Source organism: Temnothorax nylanderi, unplaced genomic scaffold, assembly GCF_030848795.1.
Source record: "Temnothorax nylanderi isolate EJ_2023f unplaced genomic scaffold, tnyl_v1.0 TNYL_tig0245_pilon, whole genome shotgun sequence".
Taxonomy (NCBI): Eukaryota; Metazoa; Arthropoda; class Insecta; order Hymenoptera; family Formicidae; genus Temnothorax; species Temnothorax nylanderi.
Window position 1 is genome coordinate 236,340 of NW_027249307.1, and position 19,071 is coordinate 255,410.

Consider the following 19,071-nt stretch of genomic DNA (forward strand, 5'->3'; position numbering starts at 1 on the left):
AGTTTCTCCTGTTCGGTTTTCTTCAATTTCTTTTAAAGACATATCGTTGCCAAGCAATTGCAGAATAATAAAGCGGACGTCTCTCATCCAAAATTATTCGCGTTCGGTAGATGGTGTTAAACAAAGGTCATTTTTAATCATTGGACTCGTGATTACATTAATAATATATTGTATCCAAGGTTGTCTTAAGTACTATCTCAAGAGGCTATATGATAATTTCATCGACTGAATAAAATCTTAGGATATATTGATTACTGTTTTAAAATGACATTAAATGTAATATAAAGACGCTCTTCCCTCGAGTCATATTGTTTATGTTTTTCCACGTGTTTATAGCCTTAGTTACATTTAAATTTGTCTTAAGATCATGCAATGTTGTGCTACTTTTTTTTATTGCTTAAAGTAGCCTGTGGAGACAATCATACACTTGTACTGACAGATAAAGGGGAAGTCTATGCGTGGGGTGCAAACCATTCTGGAAAATCAAATATTAATGTAAATGGAGACATCGTCCGTTCTCCTGTCATGATGAATGATTTGTTATTGTAAATATCGTAATAAGTGAAACAAAAAAACATATAAGTCAGAAAATTTTGCTATTGGCAGGTAAATATACCTAACGTAAGGAATATATCAGATATTGCCGTCATGGACAGAACCAGCGTTGTTACATCCAGTGAGGATGGACTTATCTACGTATGGGGTTCTTTGACAGTAGGTTTGTTAGATAAGAAACGTATTGCTGTCTGCGAGTATACGAACATATTTGATATAAGCAATTCGATGATGCGGCAATCGCCAATTTCCATGGATCGTGTATATACAGATGTAGAGACCAGCATATTGAATGATTTGGCAGCTACATTCGATGATCATGTAAGTCTCATTTAAATATCCTATAGGATGCTTATATATAAGCAAACTGCCCGCAGTATGACAATAGATTGGTAGCAGTTTTGTTCTGATATCGCAACGGATGGAATCATCTGTGTCCGCATTAAACTCGTATTTTCCCGACAGAGCCTGTCAATATAATCTAATAGCAGATTGTCAAATGCAGAAATTCAAATATGGATATTGTAAAAAAATCTTATATGTATATTATATAAAATATTTGTATTTATAAAGATATTTTTTATTTAAAATCTTTATTGTAATAGATATTAATATTTTTTATTATGGTAGATATTAATCAGAATAGCATAAAATTCTTCGTAATATATGTTGTCCCACAACTACCATGATTTTCAGGATAAATTCTAAAAGAAAATTTTCTCTATAGTTTATATGTATGTGCATATATATCGCTTTTTAACTAATTAACTTTTGCATGCAAACTAACAAGTACACAAAGCCAGACCAATCCGGCAACAATTTATTTTGTATCGCGTTTCGAAAAGCGTTCGCAACGTCGAATCGTTAATAAGTCGCACTAAAATCCGCAGCGTTATTGGCACGAATCATCGCTAACGTCTCGCCGCACGCTATTATCACGCCTTGTTACCCGGCCTGCACGATTTTGTTTATCGCCGTTAACCGGTCGTGCGTACGTATTCCGGGAACAATAAAAGCAGGGCCGGTGGAATCGCGCTACACATCGTAAAGACTCGAACTGATTAAGTATTATGGCGCGTTAATCTTTCACGCGAGCCCGCAGACCGGAATGTCGAGAATCTGGCCACGAAGGCAATTGGGGAATAAGTGCAGTCTAATCAGGCATTTAGGCTTCTCGTTTTATAAATTCTCGAAAAGTGCCTCATACTCTTCCACGAACGGTGGACACTTTCGGAAGGCGGATACAGAAAGACGCACTCTAATGGAAAACGAAAATTACGCAACTCAATTCGACGCACATAACTAATTATTAAATTTAAATTCGAAACTTTCCTCGGTACATAAAATTTCCCAAAAGTCGCAATTCTAATTTTTGTGACAGATTCTTTGACGAATTCGTCGGCGAAATCTTTTTACCGAAAAAAATCTGGAACTTTATAATTCCGAAAATGTAAAGTTTACTTAAATTTAAATAGATATATAATAATGTTTTTTTTTAAATTACATTTCGGAATTGTTACTCTGACATTTCTTCTTTATTTTTTATTTCTTACAACTTGAATATTACTACCATCATGACATTTTTAACCGAAAAAAACGTTAGTAATATTAGCAAAATTAGTTCAATCTTAGAGTTGTTGAATACCTACTTCAGCTCGTCATTAGGTCTTTAGATTTTATTTAAATTAAACTATGGCAGTTAATCGTTAAAGGTTAATCGTACGTGGCACGGTCGACGAAGGCAAATGCCAAGAAACGCGTCGGTATTTCTCAACAACGCTCTCCACGAATATCGACCCAAGCGAGCCTCGTGCTTATGCAGAAACACGCTCGCGTAAGTAAAATTGCTTACATTTTTCAGACGCGAAACGACTGGTGGGTACGAGGTAACAGGGGGGGGAAAGGGAGGGAAGGGAAGGTTAGCGTATTTTCTTTTTCAAGCCTGACGAGCATCAAGCTCTCTCTCCGGGGCCCTTGAAGAACAGCAAACGCCGGGGAACGGACAACGGATCCGGCGCTGACGCTCATTACGATGATTGGCAGATTCAATTAACGGCCGACCGGGCTCCACCGCGGCGGGGTCGCCTCGGCTTAACCCTGGCTAAATATTATTAATAATAATCAGCTCATTACCGGCTCCATTAATTATCCGTGCCGGGTATACGCGGGTAGCGCGCCTTCAGGAGCGCACCAGATTCGAGGGCCGCGCGCGTTTGTCGATATCCGGCCGAAATAAAACTCACCGGTGGTCCGAGGTATACACTCCGAACATTAGCCCTCGCATCACCTCGGAGAGTTACGTCGGTATACGCGGAGCGGCACTAATAATTCGATGTTCATTAAAGAACAATCGTTACCGTACCAGGCAGCAATCGATATCGAAACGAATTCTGTGGAATTCCGTTAGCTAGTAAACGCGAATCACGTCGAGGCATAAAATCAAGCTGTCGGTATAACAACTTTCCGAATCTCTCAACTCAAGGTAGAGAGGAGAAAAATTAATTATTATTCCCATATGCGAAAAATCAATTATTATTATTACGTTAGGCTACAAGCGGAATATTTAACATTAATTAATTTGTGTGCAGAATTAATACTGGTACAAATTATTTCTTTCGTTCTGTATGGCTGTAATACTACGGGAGCTGCAGCGGAATAAGAAAATCTGTCGTTGATCTCTCGCGCAGGATGGTACCACCGAAGTCACCCTTGCGATGGCTCTCGTAAAACAGTGGACGGAGAGCGAGAGGGAGGGCTGGCTGCAACGAGGGGAGGGGGAGGGCGGGTAGGGCGTGCAATATTAATCCATTTAACAAACTCATTATCGATGAGATATACCGAGCGTTTACCGTGCGCGGCGGCGGCGCGAACGCGCTCCACCTATCCCGGGGGAACCCCGGCTATATTAGCGGCTTGGCACCCCTGCGGCTTGATTTACGGGCGCGCGCTAACGAGCCTCGGCCCGCATCAGGCCACGAAGAGGAGGTGGTGCAAGACGATGCAGCAGCACTCGGGCGCTACGGTTACGACGCGGCGCGGGGGTCATGGGCGTCGCTAAAAATTTATCCGTCGGGATAGAGGCGAGGAAGAGAAAGCTGGGAAGAGAGTGATCTCGGCGCGATCGACAGTGGCCGAAACTCCCGCTCGACTTCGCGCGGAGTGCAATCAAACAAAATCAAACGCTATTTCGGAACAGGAAGAGTTCAAAAAAATTTAATTCATTTTTGTCTTTTAAATAAATATAAAATACAATTTTTAACTGCGAAATTTTTACATACGTATTATCAGATAGATATCACAGTACCTATGTATACTCACTATCAATCATTAAACCATTAAAAGATAATAAGGTACATTCAAGGTTGCTAAGTAATTAATTTGTTTGACGTATTAGTTTCCCGTTTTTACTACGAATTTATAAAGATACAATGAATTTCGTGATTAGCGCTTAAATGCATTTGGTAAAACCAAATTATATTCGTTGATCGGAGCCCGGGAGTTCTACATATATTTATACATTCTTTCATTATCCTGTATCATTCGGTCGCAATTTCTCGCCGGACACACCCACAAGGTGTTAATCATTTCTTGCTCGGCTCAATTAACTGGGATCGATAAGTTTGGCAGAAGATATTCCCCCCTTCGAATGCCTCATTTCACAAAACGTATAAATTCAAAAATGAATAAGAAAACGGATATTCTTCCCGTCGCAAGCACCTTGCAATAAAGAGTTCGTTCCAGCGCTCGGATCGGTCGAGCTTTGTCGTGCTCGGAAATCGAATTTCTCCTTCGATACATGGATCCAGGAGCCACCTCCATGGCGGCGCCCATGACGTCGTCGATATATACGACAGAACGGATGCGTCGGTTGGTGGAAGAACGGCGAGCGAGAGGGCACATCGTCGTGTTTCCTCCCCGACAATATGCCGGCCGGCTGGAAATCGCGAAACGATCCAACACCGGCGGCCCCCGGCGGGCTGATTGGACCGTATTTGGCTGTAATTAAGGCACCGGCGGCGGCCATTAGCGAACCGCGAAAACGAACAACATTGTTCGGTGCGCATCGCGCGTAAATCAGAGCAAATTCTGTCCTCTCCTCTTTCAGGAGCATCGCAGTCCCTCTTTAGTGCTGCACGAAGATAAAATGTATCTCATAAAAAGACAATGAAAGAATATTATTTCTCATGTACATTTTCTCTATTATTTACATGTACATTTTCCAAATTTGACTTTCTATGTAAAATTAAACAACCAAAAAACCTCTTTTCTTGTTATTATCTTCCGTTTGTATAGAATGTATATAGATCATTAAGATATTTTTTTTTATAGATATAAGGTAACGGTTCAATTTGTTTTATTTATAGAATAAATCGCGACATATTTCCAGCATATCGAGATAAATGTGATAACACTGATTCTTCGATTGCGCATATAATTGGCGATATATAAATAAGAGATAAAATAATATCTTTATTCCACTTTGAAGTGTCTGATTATCCGTACGTGCACGCTCGCCCTCATGGAATCAACCAAGGCAAATGGCTTGCAAAAGTTTATTACGCAAAGCCGTTGGAATGACGTTACGCAAAACTCTTCTGCCGTATCGAAAGACGAATATGGCAACAATACCTTTCGACTCGCATAATTGGCGCTATGGGCGCCCAATGGGGCCACCTCGCGACGACGCCGGGAGGGCCGCCGGCGCGGGATGAAGAGATTTACAATGTTCCCGGTCGTAAAATAATCAATAAAATCTGCGCAATGTAAAGAAACGGACGTGCGGCAGTGATTTAGTATGCGGAGCGCCGGGCCCCGTTGTTCCTTCCCCTCTCACCTTCCTGTTCAGGGTGATTTCCTGAAGTCCGTCCTTAAGGCCCGGCCATACGAAGGGCGGATCATGAGGCGCCACGAAAATAAAAGGAGAAATTCAACCAAACTCGAATTGAAATTTAGAGATCAGATGAGCGACTTTTTTGCTACAATTATATGTTACTAATAATACAATTGTCTACTTTGTTAGCAATCGAACAACATTGAGGAATTATCGAGCAATATAAGAGAGTTAATGTCCTACAATTGATTTTAACATTATAGTATAATAACATTTTTATATTAAATAAGAAATAAACAATATGATATAATTTATAATCACATAGCTTTTGCTATGATATTATTTATTTAAAATTACAATTTTATGATGAGCTAAATTCAAAGAAGTCCCAAGTAAAAATAAGTAAAAACTTTTTCAATTAATCTTAAGTAGATTTTACTATAGCTTCAAACTTAATTGTCTTCGTGGGTAATAAAATTCACATTTTAAAAATTAAAATCATAATTTTTCCCTTGAGATCGATGTTGCATCATAAAAGCAAAATATAAAATTACTCTCTTTGATATATCGCTATTCTTCGAACGCTACTCGAATTCAGTTCTTAACGATATATATATGATCGATTGCGTTTGCTGAAAAAGGAAATATACACATAAGCCACATGTCGTTGTCGAAATGGAAACCAATTAGAAAGGGGCTAAGCAGGGGTCCGATGGTCGTTTTGAAAAAGACGCGTCGCCTCGTAATCGTGCGCTAATTCATCAGCGCGCCCCATTTGCGAGTGTAAGTCACCCAAATGATCCTGTAGCATCACCACGCAGATAATAGGCGTGGCCCCGGTTATTTTGAGTGGTGCGTATCTCGGTTTTACGAGGCGTTAAAGATAACCGTGACTGATGACGGAGCCAACTAACAAGTTTTCACAGGTAAAACAAAGACGTCCGACAAATTTTGATCTTCGCCCATCTATTGTATCGCCATGAGAGATATTATTACAAGCTTTTATCAATAATACTAATTGTAAGTGGACAGATACGTATTTCCAGATCTGGACACAATTTTTTCAACATGAAATAATATGAAAATTATACTCGATTTGTTAGACGTTGGATTCGCTTCACTTTGTAATATTTATTATTTAAATTACTTTCTTTGCATTATTATTATTTATTATTATTATCTAGCATGCAATTGCTCTTAGATAGATTGAAAGAGAAATTCTTAATACAATTATTATTATTTTTATCTTATAACAAGTATTTTTACTAGTAATCATTATAAGAATCTCCGCTAGAATCATATTGCTGCTGTGAAAATTTTTATTTTTTACCACTATCTTTAGCATTGTTGTAGCTTTTATTGTTTTCTTAGCTTATTCAATATTAATTTTTTTTATTTGAGTATATAACACTATTTAAAAGATTGTTATTACAATTGTTTGTATATGAGTCTTAAAAGGTTTGCTTCATACTTTAAATAATTTTTCTGTCACCAATAAACCTTTTATTTTTCTACACTTCATGATACCTAAATACTACGATATTTTGGCTTACTTAATCATCAGTTAATCACGAAGGTATTCTGAATGTGGGTAGTGCCTTAAGTTTTCTGTGGGAAATATAGCGCGATTCGCTTCAAGGTTTTTGCGGCGGGAGCCAAGTATGGTGACGAATTTACGAGCTCCTTACAAGCGGAGGTCTGCCCTCTTCGTGAGCATGTAGCGGGTAATAAAGTACGAGGCCAGAGGATATTCGAAACAATCGAACTGAGAGAGGACAGGATCTATATCGGCTCGAGAAAGCCCAGATCAAATTTAAGATTGATTTACGAGTAATCGCACGCCGGCAATCCCTGTTTTCCTTCAAACAATCTATTTACGGAGCAACAATGATTTCTCTAGAGCGATGCTTTCAGCGCTGATGTGAGCCGAACGCGGCCGAAAACGACCTAAGTATAGACCTGGATGTCCCGACTCTTGAATTCAGATGATCTCTTGCAAACAATTAGAACCTGCATCAATATGCGTGCGCATCTGCAAGAGATCATACGAAGATAAGGCGGGAAAACACAGTTTTAAGTGCAAACATACCCACATTCCTCCCCCAACACACACACACACACACACACACACACACACACGCGCGCGCGCGATGAGTAAAATCCGATCAGCAACTTCCCCGTGGTGCTTATCGAGTAAAGCTAAAGCTGGAGGTAACAGACCAAAAGTGCATAGGTAACTTTGATACGCCGTAACTCCGCGAAAGAGAAGCGTACGGATCTCAATTTTTTTTTAATTTACAAGGTAAAGTCCATATTTTACGATGGTTATCATGACATTTGCGAAAAAAATTTATTCCATTCCGCAGAGTGCGCTATGCTATACCTTTTCTTGGAAACAAAACACATCCTTACTTTTGGAAAGATGGCGGGGAAGGGGAAGAAAATAAATTCAAAATCTAACGAAAAAATCTTTAAAGTAAAGACTTTATTCTTTGAAATTAAAATAAAATTTTTTAAATACGATAACTTTTCGCGGAGATATGCTTATTTGAAGTTATTCAAGTTATGCGAAATTTTAATATGAATTGAGTGTTGCGATAATTTTGTGGACCATTGTGTGTTTAAATTATTCCGAGTAATATATTTTTTAAATATATAGAGTTACAAAAGTATTTGTACGTATTTCCTCGATTGCTAAATTTAATACAGATAAATACAAATTCTATTTTCCAATTTAGGTGTATCGTTTCAAACATGTTCTCAAAACTGAATCTGGACTATAATAGATTTATCATATCTCAATAATGTATACACACGTTTGTCGCGATAAGAAAATCATTTTGTGAAATAATTTCAGTTAAAATAAAAATGATAGAAAATAACATGTTAAAGACCCGAGACCGTTATATTGTATTCGTTAATGTGTAAATTTAAGTATAAATGTGTAAATTTAAGTATGAATGTAAAAGTAATTGATAAATTGTTCTTTTTACTGTAAGAAATTTCGCGACTCTTACACTAATGCTAATTTTGTTTTATCTAAAACGAGTTATAATTTAATTGACCGAATCTTTTTAATACTCAGATTTTTAGCAGTTTGAAACAGTTTCAAACAGAAAAAAAATAAATATAAAATAATATAAAATATTTTGCTAAAATCTCATAATTTTTCTATATATAAACTCATATTTCTCTTATTATTCTTTTTATAAACTCATATTTCTCTTTTTATTCTTAAGTGTACTTAAAATTGAACAATTTAATTATATTATGTTATGTTATTTCTTATGCTTGATTGTATAGGATATAGATGAAATTGTCAAAGAATGTATTAATAATGATGTTAATAACAAAGATACCATACCATACAAGAAAACGATTAAAACTATTTCCTTAGACAAATTGAACGAAAAATTCGACAAAAAAATTGAAAAGAATACTGGGTGTGTAAAGTTCGCACCCCTTTAAAATTTTCTAGTTCTGATTAGAATTCTAGCTTCTTTTCGAAAAGTATAAGAGTATTTTTATGTTTATAAAAAGAGATTTCCTTAGACAAATTGAACGAAAAATTCGACAAAAAAATTGAAAAGAATACTGGGTGTGTAAAGTTCGCACCCCTACTTTAAAATTTTCTAGTTCTGATTAGAGTTCCAGCTTCTTTTCGAAAAGTATAAGAGTATTTTTATGTTTATAAAAAGAGTTCCGGCGATTAACACTTTGAAAAAGGCAATTAAAAAATGGAATGCTAACTTCACACCCAACATTAAGACCGAATAGTTCTGAATAGCTCATCTAAAGCATTTTGACGATTACTAGAGTTCCTGATAAAAGAAAAATATTTTTTGATTTTTTTCAAAAAAATAAAAAAAAAAGTTTGATTTAAAGTCAGAATAGTTCTAAGTAGCTCATTTGATTCCTTTCGAAAAGTTCTAGAGTTCCTGATAAGTAAAAAACTGCAAAACCTTAGAATTGTTTTAAAAAATTATCATCAAAACGCAAATGATATTCACGGCAGACCTTCGAAGTCGAATATCTTCTTAAAACTCCCATCAAAACGCCTGCAACTCCACCACTAACTAGTGGCGATCCGGCCACTAGTTAAAAAGATATTCAAAGATGCAACGGATGAAATTCGACTAAGCCCCGTTTCACACGTATCCGACACTGGACTACTGACGCCGGGTATCCGATCGCGAAGTGTTTGGATTAATATGGGAGCATTTACACGTTTGTCCGATAGCCGATTTGTGAAAATAAAGAAAATCGATCGGATACCCGGCATCGGTAGTCCGGTGTCGGATACCTACGTGTGAAACGAGTCTAAATCTTTCTGTCCGTAAACGGTACGGGCACGGGCACGGTTATGTCTAAATCGACCTTAAATCGGAGATATATTCATGGAAGGAGTTCGTTATACGAATAATATTGACATAAATCTCGCAGCATCGATATATACGCGTATAATCGATTAAAGATGCAACGATAAGATTATCGTAAACAATATCAACGAGTAAAACGCATAATTTAATGCATCGAGTACAGACATTCGTGGCGTATTAAAAAGTTGAAGAAAGTTACGTGCAACATGCGTAACTCTCTTTTATTTAAAAAAGAAATTTATAATTTTATGAAATAATGAGAAATTCTTTTTCTATACGACTGCAAATCCAAGAGTGTTATTTTAACTAAAGCTCTTCTTACACATTTCTTACACATTTCTGTCGTTTTGAATGATGCCATTTAACACGGTTGAACATATTAATACTATTAAACGTGTTAATTTAACACGCAACAAAACATGTAAAACAAGCTTCAGTCAAATGTGTCATTTTTAAACATTTATGCGTGTAGAAATAACACACTTGGATTTACAGTGTATGATAAAACGGCTTGCAATTACAATTAATTACAAAGTATTCTATACATATAATCATTAGTCTATGTACTCTATATAAATCAAAAATGGTATCCCTGTAGGGGCCACACATCGATCCCGTTGGAGTAAAATGTTATAATTTATAAGATAGTCTTAAAAGACGTCCCTGATAAAAGTTTTTTTTAGTTTTTTTAGTTTTTTTTTTTCGTTTTTTGTTTCTTTTTTTTTTGTTTCTTTCTTTTTGTTTCTTTTTTTTCCCATAATTATGTACACAGGCCCCTAAAGGGATAGTTACTATAGTTGTCTCTACGCTATTAAATATTAAAAGATAAAATTTAGACCAATACCTTGAGTTAAATAACATTTTGTTCTTTTTAATTACCATGTGTGTCGAAATTTATTATTTTAACACAAAGAATGTTATTTTAACTCAATTGATTAGTCAAATTAATAATTAAATTAACATTGTTTTAGTTAAATTAACGACATATAGAGTAGCAGTAGCAATTTATAAGAATGGTTAAAAATAGCTTAAATTAAATATGTAATTTGACACTACAAATTTAACAGTGTATATGCGACGAAGCTTATACAGTGTTTTCGAACGAAATGACTGTATATTACTTTCGATAGTGTTCTAGGACGAATCTTATACTGTTGTAATTCTTAATTGAATGTGGGTGAATCTTTCTGATATACTGTTTACAGATGAATTTTTTTCTTTCTTCCTCTTCTGCCGGTCGATCTTTCCGGGATAATCGTTACAAGTAAATCGTGCGATTTGCCTTTACGTATGACGAGTGAGGCGTATCATCAGCGCCCGCTCGGCGAACGGGCGGAGATGGTCTTACTTCGCGTGGTCATAATACTAGAAGCGAGTTCACGCCGGCGAAACTGGAAACAATCAGTCAGATTACGTGATCGGAGGCACTGTTGGTCGTGTACCGGACCCGCGGCCGACCGACCGGTCGCTCGCCGATCCGCGTTAAGTACGCGATCGCGTATGCACGTACTCGTTCTCTTGGTCGGACCTACTACCGGTAATCACGTTGGCCACGGCGGCCTCGCTCCCGTCCGCGTTGCGAACAGTTGCAAGATTACTACCTTTTGTAAATCGTGGCAAAAAGGAACCCGAAAAAAATGGCGAATCCGTGTTAAAATCCGAAGATTCAAATGGCCTGAAAACTACGCTGGTGCGAGCACTGTCGTATTGTATCGGAGGAGTCAGGCTGTCTAGGCCCTTGATTCTCTGCACGAGTCTCTTTGGGCCTGGGGTCAGAGTCAGTTACTGGTCTGGTGATGCGAATATATCCCAGTCAAGTCATGCGCCCACCTGTGGTCTCGCTGGACCGCTGCAATGGAGCTGTTCCGATTCAGTACGGCTCGGTCGCAAGATCTGGTGTCGGCTGGCCAGCGCGCTCTGCAGTAACCAAGTGGCGTCAATGGCGATCTGACTGCGCCTCTAAGAGCCTGTAGTGATACGGGCCCAAGTACCGCTGGTGAGTTGTGAAGCCAAGGAAGGGCACGGTTATCTGGGAAGCTCTCGGCTGTCAATCCGTTTGCTCCCCAACACGCAGTAAATATGAAGAAGTCAAGAATGAATCTTCACGCCCGGGTTCTCGGATGGTCCGGGCACTGCACGCACGATGCGAGATTGATGACTCGGTTAGTGCGGAGACACCCAGTGACTACGTAGCTGTCTCCTCGAGAGTAGGCGCTAGTTATCGGGTATAGAAACGATTACGCCTCTTGACGCACGAGACTCATGCCACGAGTAGCCGTGGCCCCCAATAGCCTTCTTCTTCTTCTTCTTTGTAAATTTTATGGCACCTAATCCTCCTCAGGATCACATAACGGCCAAGAACAAGTCAAAAATAATAAATACAGACTCGAAAGATTCAATCCAAACTCGGCGCTGATTGCATCAGCAATCTTCAAAAATTATTCAGGACAAAACACGTCCAAACATGTCCACGGTCTCGACGAGACTTGCCCCCAGTAGCCGTGTCAAATTAAAATAGAAATAAATAGTAATAAGTTAATTCCATTTGAATGGATATTCATCTGTGTCAAACGCAGTGCACGGGCACTGCGTTTCAAGCACGCCCGGCGCCGGGGATCGACTCGCAACGGTGGCGGGATTCACGTCCGCTTCTCCCACGTTGCAAGGCCGGCCAACTTCGACTCCCCAGCTAAAGTAAAAGATAATCGCATGCTTTAATGGGCTTGGAACCCTTAAGGGGGGGTCGTTCGGAGCCAACACGTGAGACAACTATGTGTCCATGAACCTTTTGTCCTTTCTGCCACGATTCACAAAAGATAATATATAAGGTAACAAATAACGTTCACATGATAATTTTAAATGCCATAATCACATTAATCTACTAAGCCAGTTAAAATAAATATTAACTTATTACGCGTTGTTAATCCATTTGTCGTAATATTCTCTTTCTTTAAAAATGTTCAGATACTGTCTGTTCCTTTTCCGGGTAATCTCAGTAGAGACATCCTGAACTTCTTCAAGCTTCTCATATATTATACATATTTGCCTTTCCGCTGAATCTCAATCGGTCGAACTCAAGATATTAAGATTCTCTAATGATTCGATAATATTCCAACAACGTTCAGATAAAGAAATTATTAGAATAATGCGTGTACAAATGGCAACAACTGGCTTCTCTTATGTACATTTTATATTAGTGATATATATTAGCGATATTTAGACCCTGATAAAAATATGTGCACGGAAAGAACGGTTTTGCTGAAGTATCTAAAAATTTAGCTAGATATACAGATCTGAAAATAATTTTGTTACACCATTAAAATAATTATAGTAAGTCGCTGAAATATGATAATTCTGTAAAAAATTTTGACATTTTAGCAATTAGTTTAAGTTCTACATAATTATTTTGATGGACCAACAAAATTGTTTTCAGATCTGTATCTAGCTAAATTTTTAGATACTTCAGCAAAACCGTTCTTTCCGTGTACTGCATATATACGGTTTTTAAAATAAAAATATGAATTATATCGATTTCTTCGTTGCTATACAGCATCGAGAATGTAGCAGCACAGTGCTGCTTATTAACCCTAGGTATGCACAGTGAAGTCTCCAAGACCCCAGCCCAGCTTCCTTTTTTCCTAGACTTTTGTCCCATATATTCTTTTCTTTTTACTCGGAACTCTTTAATTCTATCGACTTTTATACATTATGGGCCTATTCCTTGATCAATTCTCGATCGATTGGAAAAAAATAAATAAATAAACTGAAATTCATTTTTGCTGAAGTTACGATGACAAATGTGGATGGGATCTCCGAGACCCTACAGTGTATAAGTATAGACAAAATAAGACTGTGTATACCTAGGGTTAAAAAAGATAACATGCAATTTATTCACGCTCATGTACAAAGTAACGTCGACTACGCAGAAATTATTGATAATGATAGTATGGATACAAAATTCGGTTTTGTGAAGCGCAAACGAAAGCCAGAGACTTGCAGAGTTTCTTATTCACGCACCATGGAAATGCACGCCCTTAATCTACACATACGGAAAGAACGGTTTTGCTGAAGTATCTAAAAATTTAACTAGATACAGTCTGAAAAAAATTTTGTTGCACCATTAAAATAATTATAGTAGGTCGCTGAAGTATGATGATAATGCTGTAAAAAATTTTAATATTTTAGTAATAAGTTTGATTGTTTTACATAATTATTTTGATGATGCAACAAAATTATTTTCAGATCTGTATCTAGCTAAATTTTTATAAAAATTTCTAAAAAAGTATCTATAGATACTTCAGCAAAACCGTTCTTTCCGTGCATCATTCTTTTGTACACCCTTTACAAATATAGAAAGAGGATATTAAAAAATAAAAATGTGTTAAGTCATTACAATGTTAAATTTATGTAAAAATCCATGTATTTGGGGGATCTCGAGATTTTTAGAGTCTCTTTTTCTCTCTCTCTCTCTCTCTCTCTCTCTCTCTCTCTCTCTCTCTCTGCAGTAATGAACGTTTTCACGCCAAATCGCGTGTTACGATATCGTATTAAAACTTATAATAAACGACCGTTTCGGCCAAACAGATTTGGCCGAACTTCAACCAATGATATAATGTGCGCCTTTAAATATCAAAAGAAAAATACATAATTATACTCAATGTATACAAAATAGAAAACAATAGACGTTTAACTTGTACACGTATAAGTGAATCTCGCATATCATTAATGTATATTATAAAAGTGTACTTGACGCCTTCTTTTTTACCTTTTTTGAAAATTACATTTACATGGTATCATTAATCATAACAAAACGATATTTTTACAAGCTCGAACTATTCTTATAGTATATCCGCTGTAATTTACTTTTCATTAAAAAGTACTATTTCGTGAACTATTCATCATACTGTAGGTACCAATAAATTCTAGATTTAGTAAAAACACAAGATAAATGCTATCATTTATCAAAACTTATTTAACCGATAAGCTTAAAGATGCAATTAATTATACGGATTTAATTTTAATTGTCACATACAAATTATCTATATATATTTATATAGATAATTATATATATATATATATATATATATATATATATATCTTATATTAATTTTTATTAGAGAATTATATATACATATATAATTATTATTATATATGTATATATAATTCTCTATTATATATATATATATATATATAATTCTCTAATAAAAATTCGAACAACTAATTCTACTTAAAAATGATTAAATGTCTAATACAAAATCTAAATTTGTAGAATATAAAGTTTATCTTTATTTTGCATATAATAGAAAAAAGAAAATATCTTATTAATTATTTCGGCTTGTGCGGAGAGAAATTATTTAATTTCTAGATCCAATTATAAAGTATAAAGGTACCAATACCCGGACACTTAAGAGTAGGTAAATGTACCAATGCCTGGACACGTACCTATGTCTGGATACCTTTAAAAAAATATAAATTTATGGAAATAAACGTTTGGATACCATAACTAAAGTTTCAAACTACAAGAAAAAATATTTTTTATCTTTGATTTTATTTCGCGTTATACTTATAAATAATAAAGATGTCCAGATATAGGTACATGTCCGAGTATTGGTACTTTTAACTTAATTTCTAAATGTTGAGCAAGACATAATATACCTATTAACTTCTCAATGGCTAGTTAAGAAGATATTCGACTTCGAGGATGCAACGCGTGAAATTCGACTAAGTCCGCATAAAAAATTTTTTTTGAAAGTTCTAAACGTTCTGATAAGAGTTCCATTTTTTAGTAGAACTCTAAGAATTCTGAAAGAAATTTCTATGATCGAAAACGATCCGGTCACTAGTTAAGAAGATATTCGACTTCTGCCGTGAACGTCATTTGCGTAAGTTTTGATGATGATTTTTTTCAATGGATTTTTTTGGCAAAATTACCAGAACTATCGCTAAAAAGTATCAGGAACTATAGAACTCGACTGTATGCGAGAAGAACTCTCTTTTATTCTTTATCTGCTAGAAAATGATCTGCTACGGGAAGTTAGCAGATCATTTTTTCGATCGACTGTTTTTTGGGTAAAATTATCAGAACTATTACTAAAAAGTATCAGGAACTATAGAACTCGACTGCATGCGACAAGAACTCCTTTTTATTTTTGATCTGCTGGAAAATGATATGTCAACTTCACCGACATCAAAGCAAGTCATATAAATCAAAAAGATATATTTCGTACATCATACAATCGGTAGAATAATGCGTATAACATGTAACAACACTGTCTTAAAAAGAAACAGATGACATTAGCGTTACACATCGACGTCATAAATGGACATAAAAAATTAGAAAACCAATAAAATGCAGAAATTAAAGAAATCACAAATAGTTCAAAGAAATTTAAATTAGACTTAAGTCTATCGTTCGTTGTTAGGTGCTTCTTAAGTGTGTTAATTTTTAAAAGAAAGCCGGTATCTTTATATAAATTCGAATAAGTTGAAACTAAAAAAAAATAACAATTTTTTTAATCTGACGATAGAATCATTAACTATTCATATTTCTAAAAAAGTATTTCTAGAAAATTTTCCTTAATATTTTATTACTTATATGTTTTCTTTATATTTATTTATACACATGTTATTTTCTTAAAGAAAAAGGAACACATATATACGAGTCAAGAAATATTATTTCATAAGAGAGCGTTTCATAGACTAAACTGATTTTTAATTTTTACCGTATATCTAACTAACTTCAACATTTTTAATTGTCATACGCGCTGCGTGTGTTTTAACTTAAAAATAAGTTTAAATTTAGTAATTGAAGAAAGAAGATAGAGCCGTACGATATGATATGTTGGCAATAGGTTTGTACCGCGCTTAGTATCAGACAGTCCGCAATACAGAACGGTCATAATGCCAGGACCAGAACCCGCAAAGGTGTGGAATTATTTCCATAAAGAAGGAGAATTGGGGGCAAGGTGCAGGCTATGTAACACACTAATTATAGCAAATAGTCCAACTACCTTGAGAGTAAATATAAGAATTCACATACAACGTAACCATGAAGAACTTTCCGAAGATCTTAGAGACGACCTTCGACTACCTGCAGAGCTAACGGAAAATTTCATTTTATCAAATTATTACGGAATATGTCGTGATTGTGGCGTTAAACTGAAATAAAACAGATAAATTTTTTAGAAAAGAACCTTGAAAAATATGGATTATCTATAAAATCTCTGGACGATGATATAAGTTTAATTATTGGATTATACAGGAATAAAATTGCGCATTGCAAACGAAGGGAGGTCGACGAAATTTTGAAAGAATTTTATGACTGGAGTATTTTCAGCTTCAATGGCTAGCTTCAGCTTCAATGGCCAGGTTTACGAACAAATCTTCGGTAGCCCTATGTGCTCTCCACTCTCTGCAATCGCAGCAGAGATGGTAATGGAGATCGTAATGGACGACTTAGAAACGTATTGCTTAAATGTACTTGATTTTAAAATTCCAATTTTCTGTAGATATGTGGACATTTTCGCGATAATACCGAGATTGCAAATAAACCATACGCTCGACGTATTCAATAACTACCGTCCACGGCTGAAATTCACGCACAAAATTGAAAATAATGGCTCACTTCCGTTTCTAGATACTTTGGTCATTCACTGAGAGAAAAAAGTCGAAGTATTCAGTAACAAATGTTATTTGTGACATTTTCTTCAATATTTATTGGTTATAAAAAAATTTGACTATGATAACAGAATATACATTTCTGTGAAATATACCTAATTTTTCTTATTAATTGTAAAAAAATTTTCGTTTATTTCTTGCTGGAAAAATAAATCTACCTACGGCAAACTTATATTTTTTTACAGCAATAAAATATTTAGTTACTATAGGATTGATCTTTATAGACAAATGATTTATTTCCGGGAACTAAATTTATTCCCTAGAAACAAATGTTCATTTGTTTGGTTACTGATTCGCATTGCATCATGCATATGGCGTGGAATTGGCGGACTAGTGGCAGTGCATTGTCGTTCCGTGGTTGCTGTGATCCTGTGATCCATGTTGAGTGTGATTCATATCGACTCGATGCTTTAAGTTGCAAGTTACAATGGAAGACAAAGTGAAAAATATTTTATTCACGTTACGTCTACAACGATGGAGCGAGAATCTAATAAGTAAGTTTGCAACATAATATCTCTTATATCAGAGCAAAGTGACGCTTTTCAATATACAGACGTACTTTTACTTTTCTGCTTTGTTGGCTGAGAACGAATGTTCTTGATGTGTTAGTTCTATAAATTGCTGTCATTTTCATGAATGTAACTTACGAAATATACCTAGAAAAGAAGTATCTAACCTATTCTAAGTTGTGTAGAAAGTCCATAATTAATAATTAAGATCTTTTTTAGTGACGCTCATTACATGATACGTAAAAACAAAGTGCCACTTTGATCTAAATCTACTTTATTTAACATAGGGTATACAAGGCATATGTAAACATTATTCTAGGTTTAACAACATATGCGCGAAATGTCCTGAAGATTTTATGCAGCGGTATTTTTTAAAACAGTAAAGTAATTTTTTTGACAAAGTTATAAATTACATAAAATTATAAATTGCACTAGAAAATATGTAATAAAATTTCTTTTTGTACTTATAACATTTTTGTGTTGTAACGTTTTCTACGAATACTTGAATTTTTCTCCTATAATTTTCTATAATTTTGTACATATGTGTTAAACCTAGAATAATATAATGTATACATTAAACTCCACATTACGATCAAATTAATTCCAATTTGTAGATAATGATGTCAACTATGATACTCTGAAATACATGACTATTAATCAGTGTCCAGAACTAGCTGAAGTTATACCATCGGTAGGTGCAAGTTATTTTTATGCTATGTTCCATACTATATTTATATTAAATTTTTCAGGAAAATGGACACATGTACAAAGTTTTTTTACATCTTTATTGAATTTATTCAACTTAAAGTTCGAAGGACAACTTTTCCCTTTTTACCAGAAAAATAAAAATATTTCTTCCAATATCATGAGAATTTCCCAATTTCCGAGCCAATTTCATATTTATCTAAGAAATAATGCGATAATTAATTTTATTTAATGTTTTCATAACTTGTTTAATAGATCAAAAATTCTTATTCTAACTTTATAATACAAGTATATTTTTTCTAGCTCGACGAAGAGAACTGTTTGTACTAAATAACTAACAAGTCATAAATCGAATAAATTCAATAAAAACGTAAAAATATTTGTACATATAGGTCTGCATTTTTCACATCAGAAA

The 19,071-nt window shown here is 35.3% G+C and overlaps 1 long non-coding RNA gene across 1 annotated transcript; it reads left to right on the forward strand.

Annotated features, from left to right (window-relative positions):
- Positions 1–17,835: 17,835 nt before the first annotated feature.
- Positions 17,836–19,071, forward strand: LOC139779853 (uncharacterized). The gene is made up of 3 exons (XR_011720037.1): positions 17,836–17,936; positions 18,566–18,642; positions 18,701–19,071. It is a non-coding gene; the product is annotated as an uncharacterized lncRNA (long non-coding RNA).